The sequence below is a fragment of the Mirounga angustirostris genome, unplaced genomic scaffold, assembly GCF_029215605.1.
Source record: "Mirounga angustirostris isolate CCGP_5_RB_7025 unplaced genomic scaffold, mMirAng1.0.hap1 SCAF_9, whole genome shotgun sequence".
Taxonomy (NCBI): Eukaryota; Metazoa; Chordata; class Mammalia; order Carnivora; family Phocidae; genus Mirounga; species Mirounga angustirostris.
In genome coordinates this window covers 84,392,872-84,418,504 of record NW_026991717.1, presented here as the reverse complement: position 1 = coordinate 84,418,504, position 25,633 = coordinate 84,392,872, and the positions used below count along the sequence as shown (strand labels likewise).

The 25,633-nt window shown below is 37.3% G+C and overlaps 1 pseudogene; it reads right to left on the bottom strand.

Annotated features, from left to right (window-relative positions):
- Positions 1 to 22,262: 22,262 nt before the first annotated feature.
- LOC123862167 (large ribosomal subunit protein eL13-like) lies at positions 22,263 to 22,905 on the bottom strand (annotated as a pseudogene).
- Between the last annotated feature and the right edge of the window lie 2,728 nt (positions 22,906 to 25,633).

Below are 25,633 nucleotides of genomic sequence, written 5' to 3'. Positions count from 1 at the left end.
GATTAAAAATCACTATACATAATAAACAATTAAAGGAAAATTAGGTTAAAAGGTTAAAATTCAAAGAAAAATTCTATCTTAGTTGGGAGATCAAACAGGAAATCCCAGCAGGAAATGGAGATTATAAATACAATCAATCAAGCAAAAATTCTGGAACTAAAAAGTACAGTAACTGAAATAAAAAACTGACGGGCTTAACAGCAAGTCAGAGTTAATAGAACAAACAGTGAACTTAGCTACCAGCCAACAGAAATTAATCCATAGAATAAAAAGAAAAAAGACTGTAGACAAATAAACATTAAACAATAATGAGATACCACTACACACCTATTATTAGAATGGCCAAAATCCAGAACACTCTCAACACCAAATGCTGACAAGGATGTGGAGCAAAAAGAATTCTTATTCATTGATGGTAGGAATGAAAAATGGTACAGTAACTCTGGAAGACAGTTTGGCAGTTTCTTACAATATGAAACACATTCCTGGGAATGCCTGGGTGACTCAGTCAGTGAAGTTTCTGACTCTTGATTTTGGCTCAGGTCATGATCACAGGGTCATGAGACTGAGCCCCGCCCTGGGCTCTGCACTGGACATGGAGCCTGCTTAAGATTCTCCATCTCCCCTGCCCACACGTGGGTGCATGCATGCGCTCTCGAAAGAAAGAGAGAGACTCTTATCATATGATCCAGCAGTTGTGCTTGTTGGTATTTATCCAAAGGAGTTGAAAACATGTTTTCAACAAAGCTGCACATTGATGTTTATAACAGCTTTATTCATAATTGCCATAACTTGGAAGGAACCAAGATGTCTTTCAGTAGATGAATGAATAAACTGTGATACAGCTAGACAATGGAGTATCATCCAATGCTAAAAAGAAATGAGCTATCAAGCCATGAAAAGACATGGAGAAAACTTAAATGAATATTACTAAGTGAAAGAAGCTAATCTGAAAAGGTACATATACTGTATGATTCCAACTATATGACATTCTGGATAAGGCAGAACTATAAAGACAGTAAAAAGATCAGTGCTTACCAGGGACTGGGATGGAAGGAGGGATGAATAAGTAGAACACGAGAATCTGGGGGGCAGTGAAATTACTCTGCATGATATTTTAACCATGGATACATGTCCTTATAAATTTGTTCAAACCCATAAAAGGTATAACAAAAGAGTGAATCATGTAAACTATGGACTTCGGGTGATAATAATGTGTCAATATGGGTTCATCAATTGTAATAAATGTACCACTCTGGTGGGGAGATGCTGATGATGTGAGAGCAGAGAGTATATGGGAAGTCTCTGTACCTTCTGGTCAGTTTTGCTGTGAACCTAAAACTGCTCTAAAAAATAAAGTCTATTTAAAAAATTAAGATAAAAATAAATTTTAAAAGCCTCACGGACCTATGAGAGTATCAGTCAGCCTAGCAAGAGAGTAACTGAGTAACAGAAGACAATAATATAAGGACAAAAATAATATGAAGAAATAATGACCCCAAACTCCCAGGGGTCAGAAAAACCCTGACTTAGAGATACAAGAATTTCAGTGAATCCACACAGGATAAATACAAAGAAAACCAGAGCAAAGGCATCATAGCCAAACTGCTGAAAACCAAAGATAAAGATAAAATCTTGAAAGCAGTCAGAGAGAAAAGAAGGCACTTTCTATACAGGAGCATAAGAATAAGAATAATCAGACTTCTCAACAGAAACAATGGAGGCCAGAGGCAATGAAATAACTTCTTTAAAGTGCTGAAAGAAAAAAGACCCAGCAACCCAGAATTTCATATCTAACAAAAATAGCTTTCCCAAGCAAGAATTAAATAAAAACATTTTCTGGGCGCCTGGGTGGCTCAGTTGGTTAAGCGACTGCCTTCGGCTCAGGTCATGATCCTGGAGTCCCTGGATCGAGTCCCACATCAGGCTCCCTGCTCGGCGGGGAGCCTGCTTCTCCCTCTGACCCTCCCCCCTCTCATGTGCTCTCTCTCTCTCATTCTCTCTGTCTCAAATAAATAAATAAATAATCTTTAAAAAATAAAAAAAATAAAATAAAAAAAATAAAAAGAATTAAATAAAAACATTTTCTGAAGAATGGAAGCTGAGAAGATTTGTTTCCAGCCTACCCAGCACTATCTGAAGGGTATCTTTCCATCTGAAGGATATCTTTCAGGTCAAAGAGAAACTTGGATCTATAAGAGAAAGAAAGAACAACAGAAATAGTAAACAAAAGTAGACGGGCAGCTGAAATATGAAGAATTGAACAAATTTCCTCAGGATCATGATAAAGACAGAGCTCAGGATGCAACTGAAGTTCCCACAGACGTAATTTCAAATTACCTCTACCTAAGAATTAACTATCTTAATATCCAGCCCTTGTAACCAGGATGATGCTGAATGGTAGCTGGGAAGTTTTTAAGATTAAGGTATTCTTTTCCAATCTTGTCTGGGAATTTACCACTTAATTTAACTTAACATTGAATATAAAGAGTTCAGAGTCTACTTTCATAGTACCCATCTACTTCCTTTGGCTGACAGAAGAGGATTATAATTCCACAAATACTTAGTAAAAGAGTGACTTGTCTAATGTGTGCAGAGTTTCACATTTTTTGTTTTATATTTTTGAAAATTCTTCTATAACCTTGAAATAGGAGTTATTTTAACTCAAAAAGAAAAAAGGAACTAGTACAGAAACAGATTATCCTCTAATGTGTACTTAGAGTTATCCCTTTTATTTATTTATTTATTTATTTATTTATTTATTTATTTTAAGATTTTATTTATTTACTTGAGAGAGAGAATGAGATAGAGCATGAGAGAGGGGAGGGTCAAAGGGAGAAGCAGACTCCCTGCTGAGCAGGGAGCCCCGATGCAGGACTCGATCCCAGGACTCCAGAATCATGACCTGAGCCGAAGGCAGTCGCTTAACCAACTGAGCCACCCAGGCGCCCGAGTTATCCCTTTTAAATACCTAATTTTGCTTTAAAGAGGAAGCAGACAATTCATCAAACTTTATCTGTAGAATCAAATAAAAGGGGCCACTGTAAGGGTTTAATATTTTTATTTCATTTTTTAAAGCACCTACTCATCTTACTCATCCTTTACTTATCTTGGTAACTCCAGAACAATTTTTCTGTTCTGGCAAAAAGGTAGAATCCTAAGAACTACTTTAATAAGGATATAATCAGGGGCACCTGGGTGGCTCAGTCGTTAAACGCCTGCCTTCGGCTCAGGTCATGATCCCAGGGTCCTGGGATCAAGCCCCGCATCGAGCTCCTTGCTCCATGGGAAGCCTGCTTCTCCCTTTCCCACTCCCCCTGCTTGTGTTCCCTCTCTTGCTGTGTCTCTTCTGTCAAATAAATAAATAAAATCTTAAAAAAAATAAGGATATAATCATACTCAAAGCAAACCTTAAGTTTTTTTTATATTAATGAGAGCCAATTATTTTATGATGAACATAGAAGTATTTTGCTGCTAAGACAAAACAAGGAGGCTTTTTGGGATAGGAGAACATAAGAATTGGCTGGAATCCTAAGTTACTGGGTTAAAGTGCTATTGGGGGTAAAGAGGAGACTGCATTAGACCAATCAGATACTGAGGTATATAAAATTAAGCACCAGAAATGAATGGAGTACAGATGTCATAAATAAAGAAATCAAAATACATACTTTATGAGACACTGTAAATGCAGTACTTAAAATGTAGTACTTAAAATGTAGTTGGAAGGCTATGGGGAGATCATTTGAAAACAAGGAACATTAAGCAAATGTTCAGAATTGGTGGGGGGAGTGAGAAACCTCTTCAGATATTACCATAATTTTCTATAAATTTCTAGTGGCTCTGGTAGTTACACAGTTATTTACATATTTTTATGCCTGGAAATTAAATGATACCATTTTTTATTTTCCTGTTAATTTAAGAAAAGAACTAATCAAAGATCATTAGAAATTTTTGAGCTAGACTCTGATACAAATTTTTTAAATTCTAATTACTAAAGATCAAAATCAAAATCCTCTATATTTTTAGTTGTCAGAGTAGATGAGCACAATAAATAGCTTATACATTTTCATAGGTTAGCACATTAACTAAAAATACTAAAGAAAATATCTAACCATCTATAGTTTTAAATATATTTACATGTCCAATCCAACCCCGGAAACCCACTAAAACACAAATTCAGATTGCAATCCAGTTACAATGCAAGCCAGGCACAAAAGCCTTCTAATGATCTTTGATTAGTTCTTTATTAAATTCATCAAGGGAGCAAAGAAAATTTAATAATCTTCACCAGTTGTCATCTTTCTGATTAGAGTTTTGATTAGAACTTTCAGCTTTTATTTTTCTCCTTGCTAGCCTCTGCCAGAGCTTTGCTCTTGCTTCTAGTTGGAGAGGAAGAACAAGGCAGATGGAACATGTTTAATACCTCACATTTACTAATATTCCCTAGGTATGCATGTCAGGAGTTTATGAGAAAGTTCTCTTGGAGCATTCTCTGTGGATTCCCCTCCCCACCACCCAGCCATCTCGGATAGGGAACCTCCTGCTTTCATCAGCTTTTGTCCAGGAATGCATTTTGCTTACTGTTGACAGTTATTTCCCCCAGGAGCTGAAACTAATTTTTTTCATCCTGTTAAGTTTACAAATAAAAATCATATTGGGGGGTTGGTTAGTGATACTATACACATTTCATGAGTGAAAGCAGTGGCATTATAGGAGTGAACCATCCATAGGTATTTGAGAAATGCCCATTAGATTGTTCAGAATAAAGGACTCTGAAAGGTCACTCAGGCTGGCATAAAAGGAGTAAGATGAACAATAATGATGTTTACATTTTTCTTCTTCATACAGCATGTGGGAGAATAATGACATTCAGATTTCTATATAGCATATTTCTTCCTAGTATTCACAAATATCGCTTCAATTATTTTTCTATCATTGCTGAAAAGTAGGAAATGTGTAGCGATTATCATCTCTGTTTCCTATTATAGTCTATCATGCTATTTTAGTGGCTGCTACCTGAAAAGAAGGGCAGCTAGGCAGTGTGTTTATAATCACACTCTATCACCATTTAGACCTCAGGATTGGAGAGAGGTAACAGGAAAGAAAGTAAAAAAGAAATAATGAAAATGCAAACATAGGAAATCCTTAACCAACAAAAAGGTTGTATTCCAAAAGTTCATTTATTAAGCTATTTTGTGTGGAACTCAAAAATCTGTATTTCCATGGAAACAATATTATAACCAGTGGTTAGGTTCCTAGGCTAGCCCATTACAGCCTATTTATTTATGTAGTTGAAAATACAATTATTACAAAGATTATAGTAGCAGAAAACTGTTTGGTTGGAAATATATGGTATTTTAACTACACAGAAAATTAAATTAACTTTTAAAGAATAACATAATAGCCAAATGTCACTTCTTAACCCAGATTCAGTGCTTTGGACACTGGCAACAGTCAATGACGCTGTGATAACCGCTAAAGGTCTAGGAAACTCACAACCACAAACTCACAAACTCACAACCATAGGACCCTCAGAAAGAACTGCCCGACAACCCGTCCAATAGGCCATCTCACCCTTTCTTTATTTCCCAAAGTCACAACAAACAGTGGGCAACCTAGGAAAAGGCACCTGGTGTCAAAATTTCAATCCAGGATCCCAAGGGAAGCTCTACTCCTTCTCACTTCAAATACGGTACAGGTTTCTGATTCCAATGGGTTTCTTTCTGGTTGATTAAACTTGGGGTTATTACCAAAATATATTAGTTGCATACAACATGCCAGGCATCACAGTGTGAACAGAATACTAAAAATATTAATTTTGAGACCTAATAACTTATAATTTAAATGCAAAAAAAGTTTAAAAATATAGTACATAATATTTTAGGATTCGGGTACTTAAAGGGTGTTAAAATTAATGTCTAGTTTCAGCAACTCCAATGAGCAAATGAAAATCTAACTAAAAAGAATTGGTTGAATCAATTGTTAGACTAATAGGTGTTTTTGTTCCGAATACTAAACTGAGACTATTCTTTCCTTGTTGCTACTGAGAAATTGGTTTGAACTCATACTATTAGTCATTCAATATGTGTTACGCACCTTCTATTTGCTAACAACATTTCCAAAATGAAATAAGCATAAATAATACCCTCCCCAGCATCAAAAAGCTCTAGCATTTTGAAGACACAAACATAAAGCTGAACATCTCAAAAGACATGACCTATTCCCCAGCATACACCATATCATTTCCAGGCACAGTTCAACATTCTAGACCTTATGGTCCTAGATTTCTGGCATATCTCTATGACAGCAGTTAATATATTATACCATAAATCTTTGTTATAAATGTAATTCAACCACTTTTCTAGGAGCTCTTAAAGGGCAAGGACTATGTTTTACTTATTATTGTATATTCAGTGCCTTGCATAATGCCTGGGCCATAGTAGGAGGTCACTAAGTGGAGAAGTGGGGACATTTTTCCCAATGCTTTATGTTCCCTTCCATGGGCATAGAGCTGTGTGACACTTTTTCTCTCTCAGCTGGCTCTTCTATTTATTTTGTTCAGAACCTGCAAGGGCAAAGAGGTGCTATTTATTGCTCTCCCAAACCCAACCAGATCTATAGGTGGAAAGATGATAGGACAAATAAGTTAACCTGCCCCACATTCCTACTTCGCTTTAAATTGTCATTGAATAGGGCGCCTGGGTGGCTCAGTTGGTTAAGCGACTGCCTTCGGCTCAGGTCATGATCCTGGAGTCCCTGGATCGAGTCCCGCATCGGGCTCCCTGCTCGGCAGGGAGCCTGCTTCTGCCTCTGACCCTCCCCCCTCTCATGTGCTCTCTCTCTCTCATTCTCTCTGTCTCAAATAAATAAATAAAAAAAAAAACTTAAAAAAATAAAAATAAAAAAAATAATAAATTGTCATTGAATATATAATCACCAACTAGAAAAAGACAGCAAACACTTCTAAACTTTAAAAAGCTATTCTGGTCAAAGTGGATGCCAGAAATAGACAAAAGAGTTTCAGAGATTCTGATTGTACCTGAATTCATTTGCTCCTCTTTCTCACAAAGGCATTTGTGTACTTACAACCACACACACACACACACACACACACAAATACTCATTAGAGATCTAAGACATCATTAATAATGGTAATACATATTCATAAATGTTTTTTAAAGTGTATCATTTATGCAATCGACATAAATAGATCTTTGAGTGCTATTTTAATCTTATATTACAATTATATATTTAGGACACATTACCCATAGACTCAAAAATTTAGAAAAATATTTTAAAATGTGCTATGTTTGCCTCACAGATGAGTTTTAAAATGGTGCATTCCAGATTCCACATGTAAAACTGGAAGATCTCTGAATCAAATGACACATTTGGTCCCCTCTACTACTGATTCAGTTACGTGATTTGGGACAGACTTCTCATTTCTCTGCACCTCATGTTTCTTAATGTATAAAATGAGGGGTCAACTAGTTAGTTTCATAAGGTCCCTGTTTTAGCTCTAAAGTTTTATCTTTCTAATTATGGTACTTGTATTTTTTTACTACAGTCCTAAGCTATTCTTAAAACCTTCTATCTTTTTTTTTTAATCTTTGAGTTTCTGCTAATATTATTTCACTCTAGTGGACAGTGCTCTGGTTATGTTATCTATAAAGTTTTGGAAAGATTCTAATGCCAACATATAATTAGGGTAATAACAAAGAATTTCTACAGCCATGTAAAAAATAGAAATTAATTTATTAAATACCAGAATCAACAGCTTAATTAAACTACCAGTAATAGGTTATAATGGAAGGAATGTAAGAACATGATGGTTTATTAAAGAGGGACATCCTTTTGTATAGGTAGGGATAATAGAAATGGAACCAACAGGCCGTTAATTCCACTTTCCAGAACATAGACAATGTACATGAAACCAGCCTGACAAAAAAGTGGTCTATTCAGGCTAAGTCATACAGAGAAAATATCATGATAGAAAATAAGCCATTCAGCAGTAACAGTTCCGAGCATCGTGTAGTATTGGCAGGAGCTTTACCTTCAAGCTACCAGCCTTATTGGAACTTCAAAATTATACAATTCACATGCCTGGGAACATGCCGGACATCAGCAGGGGAGGGAGGCAATGTCTTTTGTAAGAAAGCTTGAAAATTTTTAAAGGTACATTATGAAATGGCTTGGCAGGCTTGGCATGTAAATACTAAGGTTAGCATATTCTTTGTTGTAGCTCTACAGAATGTTAAGCACTGTATTTTAAAAATCTTAACATTTTAGAGTACTAAAAATGAGTACTCTTCCCATTTAATTGGAGCCTTTTTTCTCCTCTGATGGGCAGGCTATGAGGTTTTCTAAGAGCTTTCCCTAAGTCTTAGAATCAAAGAGGTTTGATTGGTTCTTTCCTTCACCAGCTTATTTTATTGTGTTGGATGATGACTTGGCTTTTCATGTAACCCTGAGACACAGGGATTTGTTTACACTCCCCTGGGCTTTGGGAGGAGACTAAGGCCCCTGGGGATAGAAGGCAGGTCTGGCTAACATTGAGAAGCTAGGATTTGGTAGTACAGTTGCAGAATGAGACCGCATTCTACCCAGGACTGAACACAACTGGCAGAGTTAACCAACTCCAAGCACTTGATGCAGAAGTCAAAGTTGGTTCAGTCTTCTTTGTGAATGAAATTGTATTCTTTTTCCTGTGGTTCTGGATGCCCAGCTAGAATAAACCATTTATAATGACATTATTGATCATGGCATCTACGGAAATTATACATCAACATCTTTCACCAGAGTGCAAAGGAGGCAAGAGAACTAGCACAACAGAAGGAAAGAGACCAGCCAGCTTCTTCCATTCTTTGTAATTTATTAGAAAATGATTAAGCTTTCAATATAAAATATATTGGTGAAATCGTAATAGGATTAATCATCCTGCAAAGAGGAGAAAACTATTAAAATAACTTTGCATTCAGCATTGCCGGATTTCAAATGATTTTACTGAGGCATTTGTTCTAACATGTAAGAGCTTAACTTCTCAGCCACAAAGCTAATCAACCATGAAACTCATTATCCCAGAGAGAGAGAGAGAGAGAGAATACGATATATCCCTTATCAATCACCTTAGAATTTAGAGCCAGAAGATATGTATTGCCTGTCCTAAGTCAATTTGTCAGTCACTATAAAGTTCAGAGGACGTCTTCCCCAATGACAACTCTATCAGGAGAACTGCAATTTTAACCTTCTTATGCAGGCAACAATGTTTACATTTTTGTCTATGTTTATTTTTCAACTCTTCAGTAGAAGGACAGAAATTGAGAATGAAAACCACCAGAAAATTGTCAATCCCTCTACAGTTGCCTTACAACATTCACTATTAGTCAAGATGAGTATCATAGTTTCTCTTTCTGCCTGATACATGAATAGGACTAAACCAATGATAAAAGTACATTCTCTAATAACCACAGAGACTGCAATGATGAAGGAATGATCTCCTAGATGTATTAAGTGCAAAAAGAGGGATGCAGAAAAATACACAACAGTCTGACATAAAAACTATGGAAATGTGTATATTTCCATCTGCAAGGATACACACCAACACCTGGGCTGGGAAACAGCACTTTTGCTTTGTCAGGAATATTTGAATTTTTAACAAATTAAATAGATTAATGCATTACTTGCATTAAAACAAAATGATTTATAACATTTTGCCCTAAAACTTCAGACACAGCCAAGACTTAATAATTCATACATATTCTGCTCTGCTTTGGAAGGATTATGTTTAGTTATTACATTCTCTGTGGCATATTTTATTGAAAAGGCATCAAGAACTTAGTCTAAAGTCAAAGGAAATTTGTGAGCATGCTGGTGCTCTATAGTATCTAGAATACTCTAGTATACCACCTAGCATTCCATCATGCACACAATAGACACTGGATGGATAAATGAACAACAGATAGAGGAACAGATGGATGGACAAAGCAACAATAGTAAGACTTTTTGAATTTACCATTCATCTTGGTTGACTGACAGGAGAAACAAACATCTTGGGATGGTAGTTCTTTTGAGCAATTTTGATTTTGCAGTAGGTTTAGAATTGCTAGTTTTTCCAGTGCCTCTAACTGCATTTGGAAGAGAATTTCTCATCCTGTTCACTGATAGCTTTTCAATGTTTGATATGCTCCAGGAGTCACAAAACCACTGAGCAAATTTTCAAGAGCTTTCAAAAGCAGTAAGCCCTGTAAAAATTATATTTGCCTCACCAAATGTGAAACTTCCTCCCGTGGGTTCTTCTACTGTCCCAAATCACTAGTTTCATTATCTTCCTGTAGCAGATGTTCAAAGATTCCATCAGTTTCTACAAAAACCAAAAAGGAAAAATAAATAGATCAAGGCACACTTGTCTAATTGTTTCATTATAGTTAAGGGACAGGTAATCAGTAAAATACCTACAATATTTCAAGTTTTCTTTAAATAATTGTGGTAACTATCTTTCTTTTTTACTCATTCTTAAATTTAAATGCTTTTTGAGATTAGAAGCAAGTTATTTATAATTTTATTGAGATAGGAACACTTAACATAAGACCTTATCCTCTTAAACAGATTTTTTTTTAAGATTTTTTTTTTTTAAGATTTTATTTATTTATTTGGCAGAGAGAGACACAGCAAGACAGGGAACACAAGCAGGGGGAGTGGGAGAGGGAGAAGCAGGCCTCCCATGGAACAGGGAGCTCGATGCAGGGCTCGATCCCAGGACCCCGGGATCATGACCCGAGCCGAAGGCAGACGCCTAAAGACTGAGCCACCCAGGTGCCCCTTTTAAAAACTTTTATTCATTTATTTGACAGAGACAGAGTGAGAGAAGAAACACCAGCAGGGGGAGTGGGAGAGGGAGAAGCAGGCTTCCCACTGAGCAGGGAGCCCGATGCAGGGCTTGATCCCAGGACCCCGGGATCATGACCCAAGACGAAGGCAGACGCTTAACAACTGAGCCACCCAGACGCCCCCCTCTTAAACAGATTTTTAAGTGTATAATACAGCCTGTAAATTATAAGCACAGAACTGTAGAATTTATTCATCTTGCATGACTAAAACTTAATACTTGTTGATTAGCAGTTTCCCATTTTCCCCTCCCCCTAGTTCCTGAAAACCACCATTCAATTTCCTACTTCTATGAGTTTGACTATTTTAGATGCCTTACATAAGTAGAATCATGCTTACATGATCCAATCAAATCAAAGAATATTTGTCTTCTGTGACTGGCTTATTTCACTTAGCATAACGTCCTCAAGGTTCATCCAAGTTGTCATACATTGCAGGATTCCTTCCTTCCTTCCTTCCTTCCTTCCTTCCTTCCTTCCTTCCTTCCTTCCTTCCTTCCTTCCTCCCTCCCTCCCTCCCTCCCTCCCTCCTTCCCTCCCTCCCTCTCTTTCTTTCTCTTTTGTTAACTCTCAATCTGTTGTCATTATGCTGGGGGTAAATAAATGAGGTAACGGTCAAAATGTAAATAATCACACACACACACACACACACACAGCCAGTTGAGTCACTAGAGAGTAAGAGAGACAGAAAGACCACAGGACTTCAGACAAACATGTAGGCAGGTTCTAACATTGGGGCAGAACACTGTGCATGGTGTGGTGGGGGCATGTACACAAAAAAGACACCACCCTCTGAATACCTTCTCCAAGCATCACATTCTTGCTCTTTCACTGTTTCCTCCAATGTCCTTTCATCATAGTCTTAACGTAGTCTTATGAACTGTTCCATCTACTTCTCAACTCCCTCCACTTCCAGCTATGCTGCTTTTCACTTGGGATCCCAAAGAATATTCTCTCACTAGCTGTGTGATCTTGGAGTAGTCAATGAACCACTGTGGCTCCTTATCTGTAAAATAAGAGTATCAGCCTGGACAGACCAAGGTTACTTACAGGAGTAACATTTGATATTTTCATGCCTTTTATAGAATTACTTCAGATGTAAACATCAAGGGTTATCACCATTTAACATCCCATCTCTTATCTTGCTGCTTCTCTCTCTTGTTAATAACTACTGGCAGACCTCAGACTGTCCTCACGAACCCCTTCTCAACAATTCAGATGTTCTAGAATGTCTATTGATTATTGAATCCAATCAGGATAGCATGCCAATGGCTCATGGTCACAAGGATTAAAAGATAACACATATGGGCATGTTATAACACAGACTGATGTTACTGATAAATGTTTACATTAATAACATTACCACTGAAATGACAATAGTGGCAAATGGTTGGTCGACATTATGTAGATTCAGGACTGGGCGAATTCATCTTTAAGAGAGCTTTTTTTTTTTTTTTTTTAAAGATTTTATTTTTTTATTTATTTGACAGAGAGAGACACAGTGAGAGAGGGAACACAAGCGGGGGGAGTGGGAGAGGGAGAAGCAGGCTCCCCGCAGAGCAGGGAGCCCTATGTGGGACTCGATCCCAGGACCCTGGGATCATGACCTGAGCTGAAGGCAGTCGCTTAACCAACTGAGCCACCCAGGCGCCCCTTTAAGAGAGCTTTAATAAACCTTTAAGCATTGTGAATCTATGACTACCAATACATTGTTCTAGTAATGGAGTGAGATAACTGGGACTGGCTTCCACATTCTGGTCAAAGAAAGATATGATGTTACCTGAAGAAATAACGCGTCCTATGACATTAACTTCATCAGCAGTAAATTACCAAAACTATGAAAATATAATCCTTCCAGTTATTTATATTATGAAAATACTGCCTGATGACTACTGGCAGCAATGCAGGACTACTGAGCAATTTAGTTAAAGGCGTGGGGACATAGGGTACAGTGGAGAAATGTATAAATTGAGGTAACCAGTGTTTTTTAATTATCTGTCTAGATCTGAAAACTGAGAATCAATAAATCTACAAGTACCTAAGTATGGATAGCTGTTTTAAAAAATACTTCTAATTTTAGCCCATTAAGCATGATGAAAAGAATGACTAGCTTTCAAAGAGCACTTGAATGGCAAATTCCCTTTATAAGAAAATAACACATGAATGCAAGTCTAGTTCAAGACTGCAGCTTATAAATTGTCTAAAATCTTTTCTACCAATGAACACTGAAATTCATTCATAACTATTTATATTCCTCTTTATAAACAAATGCTTTAACCTTAGTATTTTTATAGCTCCTTCCTTTACATCCTCACAAATAAAATCTCTTACTTTCAGACAGACATTTAGTAAAAATGGAATTCATCTTGCCTATCTCATTCTATCTATATGGCCTCTAAGTCTTACAAGTACAGGTGGAAATTATCCACAGAAAATTTTTCCTGTCTATAGTTTTCCGAATATTTCAGTGTTCAATTAACCATAGTTTAAATTAATCAGAACATCCAGGAAATGAACACTGGTGAGACTGAATGAGGCAGAAAATTTGATTGTGTTATACATGAAATTCAGCTATTCAGTGAAATTCTCCAATTGTGGTAATTCCACTGTCCTGATTACAATTATTTCATCTATGTGGTGCATATATATTTTAATCTTCTCCTGACACTGTCTGTTGTTATAAATGAATTTGTCTTCCCAGCTATTCACAAATACATTTGCATTATTGAGGTCATGTCTGACTATAGGGCTTGGTTCCATGATTTAAACAATACTTAATCTTAGCTCCGGGATTATTTTTGCATTAGATAATAATTGATTGGAATCCACTGACAAATAATAAAGATATCATTTTCTGTTAATGAGTTTGACAAAGGAGGATTCACATTCTTGTATTTTTAAAAGAAACATTTCTTGACCTTGAATACATTAATAAAACTCCCTTATATCATTAAACATTCGTAACAGAATGTTAAATTTCACAGTTTTTAGTCAAAAGTCCCTCTAGGTATGGGCAGAGTTCCTCTAAAATCAGAGCCCAAATGTTTTCAGCCTATGTGGCCTTAACCTTTGGAAGTTAGTCCATTCCTGTTATATTCTGTATCTAGATTTTCCTTCCTTCTATCCTTTCTTCCTGCTGCCCTCCCTCCTTCCCTTCCTTCTTTCTGTCCTTCTTCTTTTTTTTTTTTAAGATTTTATTTATTTATTTGACGGAGAGAGAGAGAGCACACACAAGCAGGGGGAGCGGCAGGCAGAGGGAAAGGGAGAAGCAGGCTCCCCGCTGAGCAGGGAGCCCGATGCGGGACTCGATCCCAGGACTCTGGGACCATAACCTGAGCCGAACGTTTAACTGACTCAGCCACCCAGGCATCCTACTTCCTTTCTTAACATCTTTTTTTCTTTGTTCTTCCTTCCTTTCTTTCTCCACTGGGTGTCAAAATTGCTTTTACCACTTTCCAATGTTGAGGCTGGATTTCATAGGGAAAAGGTAAAAAAAAAAAAAAGCGGAAAATTGTAACCTGATCAGAAAAACAAGAAAGATATGGGGGCAAGTGACATATTCTTTAGTGTCCCCTTTTAACTCCTCCCAACTTATGCTTTTATTTTATATTTCATTCAATTTATACCACAAAACCTAAGATAAGCACTCTTGCATTAGGTTTCAACCTTGTTTCATTTTTTAATTCTCAAGCAGCTATCTATGTAAAGATTGTTAAATTTCTCTTCAAAAAGAAAAAAATTGCCATCATTCATATTTTACTGAAATTCTGGTAAGTTAAAAACATTTCTGTTGGAGAACTGACATGGTCTTGAATCAGTATCTAGATGTTCCCAGTATTGGTCCAAACTCCATTACTGATTGACGACAGCATGGTTTTAGAAATCATGTAACCTCCTTATTAGATTTTTTTTGCCCAAAGCAGGGACAGTGATAACATCCTAAGAAAAGAAGTACAAGTGATTTGTTATGAATTGTCTACGAATATAAATTCCTTTCATTGACATATTGGTCATACAACTTAATAACCAAGCCCTAAATGATACTGCCATCACCCTGGGCTCCAAGTCTAAGGATTACTTTGTGAAGTTGCGTAGGGCACAGAGAAAGAGAGAAAGACATTCTCAATCAAGCAAATCTAACAAGATTTGGCAGACTCAACTGTGCAGATGGGGTGAAATTTGGACTTCTTCCACTATTAATATAGTCTTTATTCTTGTGTCATCTAAGGGCGATGCTCTATTCAGATTGTCTCTTATGCTGCAAATGATTATAATTTAAAGACTAATGACATATATATAAATGTATATAAAAAATAATGTATAAGAGCCACTCATGAACTCCTGGGGAGTTGGAGTAGCAACCAACTACTTTATACCTAAAGTAGCTTGTATATCATCATCTGATTGTTTTCTTGATAAGGAAAGTTTTTATTGTGTCATCTCAAATTGTTATTAAGACTTCTTTCTTCTATCTCAATATCTTTTCACACTGGGTGTATAGATGGAAAAGGAAGAAAAATATTTCTTAGTCATATAATTACCTTGGAACTCCAACAGTATAATTTTTAAACTCCAAAATCTTTGATAATAATGAATTATAGCCCTTGATCATTTAATCTTCATCTCTATAGTTTTATAGTTCTTGCAAGAATTTGTGCCTTTTTTCTGAGGGGGAAATTTGTGCCATAAAAATTCACCTTAAGTGGGATAAAGCATCAGTGGACAGCATGATACTCATTAAGATACTTGTTTCTCACTTACATAAATGATATAAGGAACTCTTGTGTAAAGGAGGGTGTTACACGTAAAATGATTTCATTTGCTGACTCACTTTACTGAGGCAGATTGTGGAAACTATCAAATGACAACCATAAATGTTGAAATTAGACATCTGAACTGTTTATGAAACATCTCTACCTGGGTATCCCAAAGGGCACTGAATCCCAACATGTTTCAACAAAGTCTTTTTGTTGTTGCTGTTATTGTTTTTGTTAGAGAGGGAGAGAGAGTGGGGGAGGAACAGAGGGAGAGGGAGAGAGAATTTTAAGCAGGCTCCATGCCCAGTGCAGAGCCCAATACAGGGCTTGATGTCACAACCTTGAGATAATGACCTGAGCTGAAATAAAGAGTCCGATGCTTAAATGACTGAACCACCCAGGTGCCCCACTGACGTGTTTCAAACTGAGCCCTCCGCCGCCCACAGTCAAACCCGCTACTCCTCTGCACTCCTGATTTCAGCTTACTGTGCCAGCTTCTCTAACCAAACTACCTCAGTTCAGGCCCTCCTCACCTCTCACATGGCTATTGCTAGTAACTCCTGATCCTTCATTCTTACCTCTTCCCAACCCATCCCACACACCACTTCCATGGCAATCTTTATTGTGAGTAGTATTTAATAATATTTCCTTTTCTTTTCATCTTTCTTCCTTCCTTCCTTTCTCTCTTTCTTTCTCGTTCCTTTCCTTTCCTTTTTTTTTTTTTTTTGGATGCCCTTTTTGGGAAGTACCTGGTCAAGACTTTAGTCCATTTTAAAAATTGGGCTGTCTTTTTATTTTTGATTTGTAGAAGTTCTCATACTCTGAATATAAGTCTTTGGTGTAGGAGTTCTTTATACTAGATTTTAATCCTTATTTGTACTGTAAATATCTTTTCCTACTCTGTAGTTATATTTTCACCATCTCAATGATGTCCATTAATGAACAGAAGTTTTAAATTTTATTCTTTTTTTTAGAAGTTTTAAATTTTAATGAAGTCCAATTTATCCATCTTTATAACTAGTGCTTTTTTTGACCTGTTTACGAATACCTGTCTACCTCAAGTCATGAAGATATAATTTTATGTGATTACTACAGAAGCTCTATTAGTTTACTTTTCATATTTAGATCTAAATTCCATATAGAAAGCTTTTCATTTTCACTCCAACATGTAAAGAGCTTGGAAGTCATCACTCCTGTCCTCACAACAAGAAATCTGAACAAACTAAAAATCAACTCTTCTTAGATCCATAAGAAAATTTTGATCACAGAGCAAACCACTTCCTCAAAAACTGGAGACAGGCAAATACAGAGACTCATCACTTATCAGGAACAGAAGCTACTGTCTGGAGCCAGCACCCACAGGAACGCTTAAATTGTAATCAACAAATTGCTGGACACTCAGTGTGAACTGGCTTGAAAGTTAAAAACATCAGAGGGCTAAGCCTTAGGGAGATCTCCATACTTTCATGAGTTTTACCTTCAAGAGACCCATCAGGTTGTCATGGTGAGCATTTGAGAAAAATCCTCTCTTGCTTCCAGCACTGGAAGGAGGAAAAGTAATCATTTTGAAATATACACAGGGGGAAATTATCCATTTTGAAATATGCCTAGAGCATTCTACTTTTCTTTCTGTTTTCCGTAACAAAGACCAGCTCCCAAGGGAAACTACTTTGCAAAAGCTTTATTTGACGAGAGCAAAGACAATGAACCAATGCCAGCCTCTGCTAGTCTTTCAGTCTCACATGGTGGTGGTGGTGGTGGGGGAAGCCCAAGAAACTCTTCTGAACGTCATAGCCCAGGGACTCTTGCTATAAAATACACACACACGTGTGTGTGTGTGTGTGTATAAATAATTATAACACTTTCCCTTCCCAATATCTTACCACCATATCAACAGAGCTCCAGGATAATAAAGGATTACAACTAAGATAGCTGCAAGACACAGACTATTTAAAAAGCTCCTAGGAAAACCCAAATATACGGAGGGAACAAAAACAAAGGTACAGAAGAACTGACACTTGAAGCCACAGCAAACAGAAACAGTCTAACTTCTAGCCTGATAAACAAAATACTAAAGACCTATTTATCACAGTTCCTCTTACCCAATGCTTTGCCTGGCTTTCAACAAAAAATTAAAAGGCATATTAATGGGCAAAAACCAAACAAACATAGTTCAAACAGACAAAGCCAGCTTTGCAACAGACTCAGATTTACACGATTTTAGAATTACCAGGTCAGGATTTAAAATAACTATAATTAGTATGTTAAGAGGGCTAACAGGAAAAGTGAACAACATGCAAGAACTTACAGATAATGTAAGCAAAGATAGAAACTCCAAGAAAAAAATCAAAAGGAAATTCTAGAAACCAAAAACACTATAAATCTTTCATCTAACAGCACAATAACATTCTTCTCAAGCTCACATATAATATTCATCAAGACAGACCACATTCTGGGCTATAAATCACAGCTGTACAAATTTAAAAGAACAGAAATTATACAGAGTATGTTCTCATCCCACAATTGCATTAAAAGAAATTAATAATAAAAAGGTACCTGAAAAAAAACATGTACTTGCGGAGGGGGAGACGAACCATGAGAGACGATGGACTCTGAAAAACAAACTGAGGGTTCTAGAGGGGAGGGAGTGGGGGATGGGTTAGCCTGGTGATGGGTATTGAAGAGGGCACGTTCTGCATGGAGCACTGGGTGTTATGCACAAACAATGAATCATGGAACACTACATCTAAAACTAATGATGTAATGTGTGGTGATTAACATAACAATAAAAAATTTTAAAAAAACCGATGTATTTGGAGATTAGGCAACATACTTCTAAATAACATATGGGTCAAAGAAAAACTTTCAAGAAAATTTAAAAAATATTTTTAACTAGGGGTATCCGGTGGCTCAGTCAGTTAAGCATCTGCCTTCAGCTCAGGTCATGATCCCAGGATCCTGGGATGGAGCCCCCTGCTCAGTGGGGAGTCTGCTCACTGGGGAGTCTCCTTTTCCCTTTGTCCCTCCCCTGTTCTCTCTCTCTCTCAAATAAATAAATAAAATCTTTTAAAAAATATTTTTAGGGGCACCTGGATGGCTCAGTCATTAAGCGTCTGCCTTCAGCTCAGGTCATGATCCTAGAATCCTGGGATTGAGGCCCGCATTGGGCTCCCTGCTCAGTGGGGAGTCAGCTTCCTCCCTCTCCCACTCCCCCCTGCCTGTGTTCCCTCTCTGTCTCTCTGTCAAATAAATAAATAAAATCTTTTAAAAATATATTTTTAACTAAATGAAAATAAATTTATAAAAACATGTAGAATTCAGTGAGAGCAGTGGTTAAAAGGAAATTTATAGCATTGAATGCATTAGAGAAGAAAGTTCTAAAATCAGTTATCTAAGCTTCTATCTTAGAAAACTAGAGAAAGAGAGCCATATAACCCTAAAACAAGCAGGAGAAAAGAACTACTAAAAATTAGAGCAATCAATGAAATTGAAAGTACAGATATAATAGAAAACATCAAAAAAACCCAAAGTAGCTTCTTTGAAAAGATCAACAAAATTGATAAACCTTCAACCAGGCTAACCAAAAGAAAAAGAGAAAAAACCACCAGTTACTAATATCAAAAATGAAAGAGGAGATATCACTACTGCCCTCATGGCTATTGAAAGGAAAATAAGTAACTTATGAATAATTCTATGACCACAAATTTGATTACTTGGATAAAACGGACTAATTCCTTGAAACGTATAATCTACCAAAACTCATATAAGAATAGATCGTCTGAATAGGCCTTTATCTATTAAAGAAATTGAATCAACAATTAATAGCCTTCCAAAACAGAAAACGTCTGGCCCAGATGGTTTCACTGGAATTCTTCCAAACATTTAAGGAAGAAATGATAGCAATTCTTTATTGTCTCTTCCGGAAAATGGAACCAGAGGGAATACTTTCTAACTCATTCTACTAGGTCAGCAGTACCCTAATACCAAAACCAGATAAAGACATTACAAGAAAGGAAAATTATAGGAGCAAAAGCAACCCAACGGAGAAAGGAGAGTCTTTTCAACAAATGGTTCTGGAACAACTGGACATCCAGAAGCATAAATGAATGAATGAATGAATGAATGATCTAGATACATACTCTTTACCTTTCATACAGACCCTATACCTTTCACAAAAGTTAACTGAAAGTGAATCACAGACCTTACTGTAAAATGGAAAACTATAAAACTTCTAGAAGATAACATAGGAGAAAATCTAGGTGGCCTTGGGCTTGACAATGAGTTTTCAGATATAATTCCAAAAGAATAATTCATGAAAGAAAAAACCGATAAGTTGGACTTCATTAGAATTAGAATTTTCTGCTCTGTGAATCTTCTGCTCTGTGACACAGTTAAGAGAATGAAAAGATAAGCCACAAACTCAAAGAATATCTTTACAAAACACATATCTGATAAAGGATTTGTATCCAAAATATACTAAGAACTCTTAAAATTCAACAATAAGAGAACAAACAACCCAGTTAAAGAATGGACAAGAAACGTGAACAGACACTTCATAAAAAAAGATATACAGATGGCAAGTAAGCATATGAAAAGATATTCAATGTCATATGTCATCAAGAAATTACAAATTAAAACAACAGTAATTTATCATCATTCACCAAAACACTGACAACACCAAATGCTGGTAAGGATGTAAGAACAGGAGCTCTCATTCATTACTGGTAGGAATGCAAAATGGTACAGCCACTTTGGAAGATTTTGGCAGGTTTTTACAAAGCTAAAGATAGATTTACCATGGGGCGCCTGGGTGGCTCAGTCGTTAAGCGTCTGCCTTCGGCTCAGGTCATGATCCCAGGGTCCTGGGATCGAGTCCCACATCAGGCTCCCTGCTCTGCGGGAAGCCGGCTTCTCCCTCTCCCACTCCCCCTGCTTGTGTTCCTGCTCTCGCTATGTCTCTGTCAAAATAAATAAATAAAATCTTTAAAAAAAAAACAAAAAGATAGATTTACCAAACAAATACTAATGGGCTCCTGGGTATTTACTCGAAGGAGTTAAAAACTTACATTCACAAAAAACATTTACAGTAGTTTTATTCATAATTGCCCCAAACTGGAAGCAACCAAGATGTCCCTCAATGGGTACATGGATAAACCAACTATGGTACATCCAGACAATGGAAGGTTATTCAACACTAAAAAGAAAAGAGTGGATCAAGCTATAAAAAGACATGAAAGAAACTTAAGTGCATACGGGCTAAGGAAAAAAGCCAGTCCTTTTTTAAAAGGTTACATACTCTATCATTCCAACTATAGAGCATCCTGGAAAAGGTAAAACTATAGAGGCAATAAGAGGATCAGTGATAGTTTTATTTCTTCCTTCCCAATTTGGATGCCTTCTATCTTTTTCCTGTCTGACTACTGTGGCTAGGACTTCCAGTACTTATAAGTGGTAACAGTGGACATCCTTGTCTTGTTCCTGATCGTAGAAGAAAAATTCCATTTTTCACTGAGTATGATGTTAGCTGTGGGATTTTCATATATGGCATTTATTATGTTGAGGTATATTCCCCTTAAACCTACTTTGTTGAGGGTTTTATCATAAATGGATGTTGTACTTTGTCAAATGCTTCTTCTGTGTCTACTGAAATGATATATAGTTCTTATCTTTTCTCTTGTTGATGTGCTATATCACATTGATTTTTTAAATACTGAACCACCACTGCATCCCAGGAATAAACCTTACTTGATTGCGGTGAATGATTTTTTTAATATATTGCTAATTTGTTGAGAATTTTTGTATCTATGTTCATCAGAGATATTGGCCTGTATTTTTTTTTTTTTTGTAGTGTCTTCATGTTTTTGTTTTGTTTTGTTTTGTTAATCAGGGTGATACTGGCCTCACAGAATGAATTTGGAAGATTTCCTTCCTCTTCTTTTTTTTGGAATACTTTGAAAAGAATAGGTATTAATACTTCTTTAAGGGGCGCCTGGGTGGCTCAGTCGTTAAGCATCTGCCTTTGGCTCAGGTCATGATCCCAGGGTCCTGGGATCGAGCCCCACATCGGGCTCCCTGCTCCGTGGGAAGCCTGCTTCTCCCTCTCCCACTCCCCCTGCTTGTGTTCCCTCTCTCACTGTGTCTCTCTCTGTCAAATAAATAAAATCTTAAAAAAAAAAAATACTTCTTTAAATGTTTGGTAGAATTTGCCTGTGAAGCCATGTGGTCCAGGACTTTTGTTTGTTAGAAGTTTTTTGATTACTGATTCAATTTCATTGTTCATAACTGGTATATTCAAATTTTCTATTTCTTCCTGTTTCAGTTTTGGGAGATACATGTTTCTAGGAATTTATCCATTTCTTCTAGGTCGTCCAATTTGTTGGAATATAATTTTTCATTACATTATCTCATAATCCTTTGTATATCTGTGGTGTTGGTTATTTCTCCTCTTTCATTTCTGATTTTGAGTTCAGCATTCAGCAAGACACTCAAGAACCAGACATCTGGTTTTCCTATCAGTGTGTTAAAAATCTTTTTTCATGATTGTAGATTTTCCTGTTATTCTTTTTGGTTTTGTCAATGTGTGCTTTATATGTTTTGATGCTGTGCTATTAATTGCATAGTTTTAGCAATATATATAAGTATTTTTTATCACAAATTGCCGATGGCACTTTATTTTTTCCTTTTCAACATCCTGTTTTGCAGCTTCCTTGGCCCTTTTTGCCCAGATGCCAAAGAGCTGGGCACTAGCATGAGGCAACACTGGAGAGCCCTTGAAGTTCTTCTCAGATGACTCTAGCTTTCTCCTTCCTATAGACTTTCTGTATGGGCACAACTGGTCCTGTCAGCTGGGTGGCCAATTTGAGTTTTTCAACAGAGCTGTCTCCCTTCTTGGGAGCTGAGGGCTTCGTGAATAAGAGAATGAGCTTGGAGTGGTACTCTTTGAGGTGTCACAGGTTTACCTGCAGAGGACTTTGTGGACCTGTTCCACCTCTTGGATCTACTGAGATCCCAACGGTCCATGCCACCTTCTTGTAGGTGCTAGCCACACTTAACCCTTACAAACTAAAGCCCCTGCCAGCTCGCAGTTTGGTGTGGTACTTCACCATGGGGCACCTCACTAAAGGCTGGATGGGTCCAGACATGTGGTGCAGGGCAATGTGGCATGCCTTGGCTTACTGGGCCTTGTGTCTTCAGATCTTCTGTGCCATTTGGTTGAACCACATGGAAGTGGGGCTCAAGATCAGGCCATTCCCGCTAGGCACCATGGCTGCTGCCTATGGGACTCTGAGGAAGAACAACCAGCAAAAAAGGTATAAATAGTATATATTTCTTTAAAAAAAAATTTTTTTTAATTTTTTATTTTTTAAAGACTTTATTTATTCATTCGAGACACAGAGATAGAGAGACAGAGAGAGAGAATATGAGCAGGGGGAGAAGCAGGCCCCCTGCCAAGCAGGAAGCCCGATGCGGGGCTTGATCCCAGGACCCTGGGATCCTGACCTGAGCCGAAGGCAGACGCTCAACCATCTGAGCCACCCAGGCACCCCTAAATAGTATATATTTCTAATTGTTTAACACTTTCATCAATATATCTCTGCTTCTTTCATCAAATGGCAGGTAAGATGCTGGCTGGATGTTCAAGGATGGCCTCAGTAACATGACTGGCAGTTATTGGGCTGTTGGCCAGATCCTGACGGATTATTGGCTGGGACATCTTGGGTCTCAACATAGCCTCTCATCCTTCAGCAGAATGGGTGATCTAAGATCTTCAAGTATAACAAGAGTGCAAACACCCTTGAAGTGTAACAGGAGGGCAAACACATTTGCCAGTGTCCAACTGGCCAAATACAGTTATGTGGACAACCCAGCTTCAAGGTAGAATAGATGCCAACTTTTGTTGGAGGACCTGAAAGGTGACATTGCAAAGGGGCATATATACAAGAATGGGAAGAACCTGTGGCCATTTCTGTAATGTACCACAACTCCTAACATTAAACATGATGAATGTGTCTATACTCTCTGACTCCATTCCTCCTGTCCCTCTCCCTCTTCCTGTTTCTCTCTCTGTCAAACAGCAAATGTATTGGCATTCTATTTTAGGAAGAGGTAGAATAGCTAATTTATTAAATTTATATATTTTGTTTTATAAACACTACTGGATACAAACAAGGAAATTGTCCTTCTATTAGAAAGATGCTTTGTATTCAGACATAACCTGAATATTCAAGAAGTCATATTTGTCATAGGAAACAAACTGAGGACTGCTAGAGGAGGTGGATGGGGTAAATGGGTGATGGATATGTGATGTAATGAGCACTGGGTGTTATATACAATTAATGAATCATCACTGAACTCTGCCTCTGAAATTAGTAATATACTATATATTAATTAAATGAATTTAAATAAAATTAAATTTTAAAAAAGAAAGAAGTCATATTTATCAAAAGCCAGAATACTTCCCACTTCATACTTTGTGCTTAGTTTTTTTAAAAGAAGGAAATACACTAGCATATATATTTAAGAGTGGGAAAAGTAGCTACTTTTAATCATATCTGTCTTTGTAACAATGAAATCTGTATTTTAAAAATGCTAATGCTTAAAAAATATTCCCAGCATTATAATATAAAGTTACCATTTTACAGAAAATATAAAGCATTCACTTACTAACGGAAACATTATTATGACATTCTTACTTTATATCATGAGCCTCCCTATGGATTTGGTCAGGGCAGATGAGCCCTGGAAGTAAAATTCTCACTGGTGGATTAAAAAACAAAATGTAACACCCTCTTAGGGACTAAATAGATCTAAAAGGAATAATTTTTAATAATAATTCTGGGAGTCTTAAAATATAAGGCCTTTCCCTAACAATCTTGTCAAATACTTAAAAGGCATTTGGGAAGAAAGCACCAGTTTTAGGTATTATTTCATAATAGAGCAGAAGTAGATATCAAGCTCCTTGTGGTTAAGCAGATATTGTAGTGCAATTTACTGTCACATACAATCCCTTAACCAGAGCCCAATTATCTTCTTTCATTAAAAAAAAAAACTGTTTCTAATTTTTCATCTATTAGATCTCTAAATCTGTTTTTCTAATGGTCCTTCTGCCATTAACCACCTCTTTATTCTGCATGCCAAATACCCTTTTGATACATTTCTGCATAAAGCATTTCAAAATTTTGCTCAAGGAAACATTTCATAAATGTTTCTTTAAGGGAAGATGACAGCAGAGTAGGAGGACCCTAGTCTCACCTTATCCCAAGAATACAACTAGATAACTATCACATCATCCTAAATATCTCAGAAATTGACCTGAAGACTGTCAGAACAAGCTCCACAACTAAAGGCAGAAAAGAGGCCACACTGAAGAAAATAGGAAGCATGGAGACACGATTTGGTAGAGAAATGGATAGTGCCACTGCAGTGGAGAGGAGGCCTCAGTAATGGAGAAGGGCAAAACACAGACTATAACACACAAGGAAGTGCATGGGGGAAACGAATCCCCATAGTAATTGACTAGGAAAGCTAGAGGGGCCAAATTTCATGAGTTCTTGCAATCAGCGGGGTTTAAAGCCTTGAGTTCTAAAAGTCAGCAGGCTTGGCTTAAGGAGAGCCCAGAGACATTGGGGCTCCTCTTGGAGAGAAGGCAGGGCAAATAGCCCACGGACATACAACACGGAAATAGTGATCTGAAGAGCATCTAAGGCACGAAGTGAGGAGGTTACTTGCTCATCTTGGAGTGTGTGCCAGAGAGGCAGAATTCATGGAGAGACCCCTCTGGGAATAAAAGAACTAGCAGGCACCATTTCCCCACTCTTTCCCTCCCCACATCCATCTGCATAAGCACAGGGCCACCTGCAGGAACTAGCGCAGCACTTACACTTATTACCTAACTTGCTTGCACTAAACCCCAAACCCCCAAGTTCCAATGGACCCTCCCCCTTGCCAGTCATGTTTGCCTCAGTCCCAACATGGTGCGCCCCTTCCCCAGAA